This window comes from Saccopteryx leptura, chromosome 3 (assembly GCF_036850995.1).
Source record: "Saccopteryx leptura isolate mSacLep1 chromosome 3, mSacLep1_pri_phased_curated, whole genome shotgun sequence".
Taxonomy (NCBI): domain Eukaryota; kingdom Metazoa; phylum Chordata; class Mammalia; order Chiroptera; family Emballonuridae; genus Saccopteryx; species Saccopteryx leptura.
The window spans coordinates 254,256,568-254,263,305 of NC_089505.1; the positions used below are offsets into that span (position 1 = coordinate 254,256,568).

At 36.3% G+C, this 6,738-nt stretch overlaps 1 non-coding gene across 1 annotated transcript; it reads right to left on the bottom strand.

Annotated features, from left to right (window-relative positions):
• Positions 1–2,774: 2,774 nt before the first annotated feature.
• Positions 2,775–2,881, bottom strand: LOC136401911 (U6 spliceosomal RNA). The gene has a single exon (XR_010750834.1). It is a non-coding gene; the product is annotated as a U6 spliceosomal RNA (small nuclear RNA).
• Positions 2,882–6,738: the final 3,857 nt, after the last annotated feature.

The window sequence follows — 6,738 nt, forward strand, 5'->3', positions numbered from 1 at the left end:
TTTTTTGAGGAAACTCCATACTGTTTTCCACAGTGACTACTACAGTCTGCATTCCCACCAGCAGTGTATGAGGATTCGTTTTTCTCCATATCCTTGCCAGCACTTGTTTGTTGATTTATTGATGATAGCCATTCTGACAGGTGTCAGGTGGTATCTCACTGTGATTTTAATTTGCAGGTTTTGGTGATCAGTGATGTTGAGCATCTTTTCGTATGTCTATTGGCCACTTCTAAGTCCTCTTTGGAGAAGTGTCTATTCAGATCCTTTGCTCATTTCTTAATTGGATTGCTTGTTTTTTGATATTTAATGTTATAAGTTCCTTATAAATTTTGGATATTAAGCCCTTAACAGATGTGTTAGTGAATATGTTCTCCCATTCAGTGTGCTGTCTTTTCATTTTGTTGATGGTTTCCTTTGCTGTGCAAAACTTTTTAGTTTGATGTAATCCCATTTCACTATTTTTTTTCTTTTATTTCCCTTGCCCAATGTGATATGTCAGAAAAAAAATATTGCTATGAGACATGTCTGAGTTTTCATTGCCTGTCTTCTGCTAGAATATTTATAGTTTTGAGTGTTACATTTAAATCTTTAATCCATTTTGAGTTTATTCTTGAGTATGGTGTAAAAAGGTGGCCTGGTTTCATTTTTTTGCACGTATCTGTCCAATTTTCCCTTCCTTCCTTCCTTCCTTCCTTCCTTCCTTCCTTCCTTCCTTCCTTCCTTCCTTCCTTCCTTCCAAGTCCAGGGTTTTGAACTGATGACCTCAGTGTTCCAGGTCAACACTTTATCCACTACACCACCACTGGGCAGGCCTGTCTATTTTTTTTTCACATCATTTATTGAATAGACTGTCTTTACCCAATTATATGTTCTTGCCTCTTTTGTCAAATGCAAATTGACTATAAAGGCATAGGTTTATTTTGTGATATATACCATTGGTATCTTGGTAGGAATTGCTTTGAATCTATAGATTGCTTTGGGTAGTATGGACATTTTAATGATGCTAATTCTTCCTATTCATGAACACGGTATATGCTTCCACTTATTTGTATCTTTTTCAATTTCTTTCTTCAGTCTCTTACAATTTTCCAAGTACAGGACTTTTACATCCTTGGGTAAATTTATTCCTAGGTATTTTATTCTTTTTGAAGCACTGTGAATGCTATTGTTTTCTTAGTTTCCTTATTTTTTTTTTCCTTTTTAGCAAGAGAGAGAAAGGGACAGATAGACATTAAGGGAGAGAGATGAGAAGCATCAATTCTTTGTTGCAGCACCTTAGTTGTTCATTTATTGCTTTCTCATATGTGCCTTGACTGGGGGGCTCCAGTTGAGCCAGTGACCCCTTGCTCAAGCCAGTGACATTAGGCTCAAGTCAGTAACCTTGGGCATTAAGCCAGTGACCTTTGGGATCAAGACAGTGACCATGGGGTCATGTCTATGACTCCATGCTCAAACTGGTAAACCCATGTTCAAGATGGTGAGCCTAAACTCAAGCGAAATGAACCCATACTCAAGCCAATGACCTCAAGATTTTGAAACTGAGTCTTCAGCGTTGCAGACTGATGCTCTATCTACTGCGCCACTGCTTGGCCAGGCAGTGTCCCTTTCTGATAGATCATTATTGGTGTATAAAAATACAACTGATTTTTTGGGTATTTATTTTGTATCCTGCTACTTTACTGAATTCATTTATCAGTTCTATTAGTTTTTTGTTGGAGTTATAGGATTTTCTACATACAGTATCATGTCACCTGCAAATAATGACAGTTTTACTTCTTTCTTTTCAATTTGGATGCCTTTTATTTCTTCTTTTTGTCTTATTGCTGTGGCTGAGACTTCCACTATTATGTTGATTAGGATTGGTGAAAGCAGGCATCCCTGTATTGTTTTTGATCTTAAGGAAACACTTGTAGCTTTTACCCATTGAGTATGATGCTGGCTGTGGGTTTGTTATATATGGCCTGTATTACATTGAGGTATGTTCCCTCTATTCCCACTTTGCTGAGTTTTAATCATAAATGGTTGCTAGATTTTATCAAAGCTTTTTCTGCATCTATTGATATGATCTTGTAGTTTTTATCCTTCATTTTGTTTATGTGGTGTATAATGTTAATTGATTTGCGGGTCTTACATTCTTGAAATAAATCCCACTTAATCATGGTGTATGAATGATCTTTTAAAAAATAAGAATGCCTGACCTGTGGTGGTGCAGTGGATAAAGCATCAACCTAGAATGCTGAGGTCACCAATTCGAAACCCAGTCAAGGTACATATGAGAAGCAGCAACTAGTCGATGCTTCCTGCTCCTCCTCCCCTTTCTCTCTCTCTTTCTCCTCTCTCTAAAATCAATAAGTAAAATCTTTAAAAAAATATATGTGGGCCCTGGCCTATTGGTTTAGTGGTAGAGTGTTGACCTGGCATGTGGAAGTCCCAGGTTTGATTTCCAGTCAGAGCACACAGAAAAGGCAACCATCTGCTTCTCTCCCCTTCTCTCTCTCTCTCTCTCTCTCTCTCTCTTCCTCTCCCACAGCCATAGCTCGATTGATTCGAGCACATCAGTCTTGGGCACTGAAGTGGGGTCCCTCAAGCCTCCACCTCAGGTGCTAAAAAAATAGCTCAGTTGCCAGAGGCCCCAGATAAGCAGAGCATTGGCCCAAGAGGGGGTTCTTAGGTGGATCCTGGTTGGAGCACATACAAGAGTCTGTCTCTGTATCTCCCCCTGCTCTCACTTTAAAATATATATATGTATAAAATTATATATATAAGATATATATAATTATATATATAATTTCACAAATTTTCATGTCATCTTTGTGCAGGGACCATGCTAATCTTCTCTGTATTGTTCCAATTTTAGTAAATGTGCTGCCGAAGCAAGCACTATCATTTTGTTTTTAGTATAGTAAGAAGCAAGTCTGTTACTGACTGTCCACTTAAAACTTAAATGACCACTTCCGACACTTGTGTTTCATCAAGTAATGCAGGCATGACATAAAGCATGATCAGAGGAAACAGTATGCAAAAAAACACCAAATTGCATGCACTGATGCTATGGCTTACAATATGAGAAAGAATGATTCATACTCTCAAGTCAGCTCACATCTATCCCATGCCAAGATTTCTAGCACATATATTTGACATATGCAACTATCCTGCATGGGCAGGCATGTACAATGGCAAATATGTACCAGTCATGGGATGCATATATTCAGCAAAAACCTATGAGGCACTTTAGGGCTAGCCCAAGTCCTGACATTTGGATTGGGATTGAGTATGGAAATGATAGAGGAAAGAAAAAGTAGCAACTTATTGTGCTGTTAGGGGTATAGCTTAGAAGAAATAATTTAGGGGAAAATAGCACTAATCAAACCAAGTAGCTCAAAGATCAATACACTTTCTCAAACCAATACTATAACAGACCTGATTCTCCAGGTTTTCAATATGTCTTAATTCCAACTGTGTGTAGAGATCCCATCCATTTTTGAAGTGGTTTTCTTTGTGGAGGAAGAATATAAGATGCCTACTTGGCCTGGTTTTCAGGTCCCACATGATTTTTTTATTTTATTTTTTAGCGCCTAAAAGCTTCATTACACTGGACTCTAACTACTGATTTATTTCCTTTATTGCTTTCATTCTGCTTGAAGTTAGTTACCATAATAAATGTTGTTCTTCAAGTTGGGTATGTATTATCCATCAGTGCTAGGAAACAACGAAAGATGAGTTGCTCTGGGAAGACTGGTATTGTTAAAGGAAGCAGCAGGTGACTTGAATTAGACTTCACGGGCTGATTAAAACATTGTAATTCTCCACCTCTTGAAGTTACATTTTACTTGTTACACTTCAGCCTCTACTTCTGATTAGGCCAAGTATGTCCTTGGGAGTTCTGTGCTTTGATGGAAAAACATGTAACAGGAAAAATATATACTTCTCTATAATTGAGGATAATAATGTTCAACCTGGTTCACTGTCAGGGTATCCTTCCAGTGAAGAGCAGAATAATCCTTCTATCTGTTCTTTCCAGATTGTGTTCCAACAGCCATAGTCTCCCATGTCCTACAAGAGAACCCTTTCCACCAGGTTTTCTATGGTGATTAGAAGTTTCACACAAGGTAGATTGAGAGTTACAATATTCACTTATAAAACAGAAATGTATTGAGCCAGCCCTCTTATGAGCTAGGTACTATACATAGGATTAGAAAGATCATTGACTTCCAGTTATTCTTTGACATAACACACCTGCAATTTATGCAAGACAGAGCGCACAGCTGTGTATAGCTGAAACATGAGTGCAGGAGCATGGAGCCAGAAATAAGTATAAAAGACAAAGTTTCCTAGGTTGTTTGGCACCCAGAAAATACCTGTGGGAATATTATAGGTAGTTGGGAGAAAGAAGATAAGCAACTTGAAGGCAGGGTCTCAGTGTTATTTATCTTTGTAGACCTATAATCTATCTGATGAATTATTATATATTATATAATATATTATTATCAAAGATAAGAACATTGTCTTGATTCCAATAACTAATTCTTGAATTTTTTTTGGAAAAAGAGGTAAGAGGATAATTCAAACATATAGATCTTATTCATCAAGTTACTAGACTAACCCTTAAAGTCCCATGCTCACACAGTGGATTAGAAGGTGATGCTGAGTAAGGTTTTTCCAATAGTTGTTTTGGAAAGTGATTTGAAAGACTGTCTTGTAAAACTACCTTCCATTTTTGCCCTCAAGAATGAAAAGCATTTACCATTTATTCCTCACGAGATAATTAATCAACACCAAGCCTTATTCTCTGTTCCAAGGAAATTCACACTTGCAGATAGACCATGGTTTGTTCTCAGGCAGGAGGAATGGGCGTTCCTCCCTGCCAGATAAGGGCTAAACAGGTCTGCTCCACCACAGCACGCAGCTTGTTGCCTCTGAGGCTCATGCAAAATCAGAAGATGCCAGGACAAGCATATGCCTTATTTCTCAGCAATTTTATTTTGGCTCCTTCTCAACTTAAAGGATATAATTACCTAAGCACTATAAGATCCTATCTTTTATTGCAGGAATGGAAGTGAGACTTTAACACCTATTGTTCCCTGAGTCTCCTCCAGAATTTATGTTTTATGGTTGGAGGCCATAGCACTTCATCCTACCATTGAATACCATCTATACAACAGGTTACACATTTTGGAAAACAACTCTGGTATTATCACAGTTCCCTAGAATTGTATATAAATAGAAACATGCAGTATGTGTTCTTTTTTTGTCTAGTTTCTTTCACTCAGTAAAATTATTTTGAGATTAATTCATGCCATTGCATATATTAATAGTTTATTCATTTTATTTCTGAGTAGTATTCCATTTTGTGGATATACCATAATTTTATCTATTGACCTATTGAAGGATGGACATTTAGGTTGTTTCCAGTTTTGGCTTTTACAAATAAAACTGCTATAAACATTCAATTACAAGTCTTTGTATGAATATATGCTTTCAATATGGTGGATGTATGTATAATATTTAAAGAAACTGCCAAACTGTTTTCCAAAATGGCTGTCACATTTTACATTCACACCAGTAGTATATGAGACTTCTAATTGCTCCACATCCTTACCAATACTTGCTATGGTCATTTTTAAAATTTTAGACATTCTAATAGATGTTTTAATTTGCATTTTGTGATTTTAATTTCCCTAATGACGTTAAGTATTTTTTCATGTACTTATTAACCATCTGCATATCTTTTTTGGTGAAGTGCTTATTCAGATCTTCTGTACATATTAGTACTGGTTGTTTGTATTCTTATTATTGAGTTTTGAGAGTTCTTTATGTATCCTGGATACAAGTGTGATTTACAAGTGTTTTCTCTCTGTCTGTGGCTTGCCTTTTTATTCTCTTAACAGTATCTTTCAGAAAGTCTTAAATTTTGATAAAGCCTATTTGTCAATTATTTCTTTTATTGAGCAAACTGTGTGGGGTTTTTTTTTCAACACTAATGCCTGGGTTTCTTCCTTTAAGATCCTTATTCGGTAAGTCTAAAAAGAGGCTTGTGCATCTGAGTATTTCTAAAACTTTAACAGTGATTTTGGTGTGCATCTACTTTAAAGAATATTGCATAAAACAATGGAGGTAATAGGATATTGTATTTATTTACTTGAAAGCCTGTGTATTTGTTTAGCTTTTTTCTTGTATTTCATCTTGTTCCAGAAAAATTTTAAGATGGTTTGCAAGGATCTAAGATAACATAACTTTAAAATAGGTAGAAGAAATAAAACAAAATGGACATAAACTGGAGCCACTAATGACACTAAAAATACATGCTATAATGATCTGCACATTGCCTCTAACCTTTTTAGCAATTCCGTGTGTGCAGGATACAAACAAGCCAATTGTTTAAGAGACATGTTAGTACTAAGAATAGACATGAATTTCTCCTAAGGAACTTCTATGAAGGAAGGAACAGTGTCCTGGACAAGTTTCAAAGGGCAATTTGTTATAGCACAGTTCAGTATTGGCTGACCAGATACAATTAGGTGCAATTCAGTAAAAGCCATTCTCTTAGGGGACCAATACAATCAAAAATAGGTACCCAGCTCTCTGATGATATAATCAATGCAAGAGGATACTTTCAATTATATAGTCTGTAAAAGGGGTAAGTGATCTATACATATTTCTTTCAGGCAATGATCCACATTTTCTCTTAGATAAGTTTTGTGTTTGTTTGTTTATAAATATTGATTAGGAGCTTGGAGG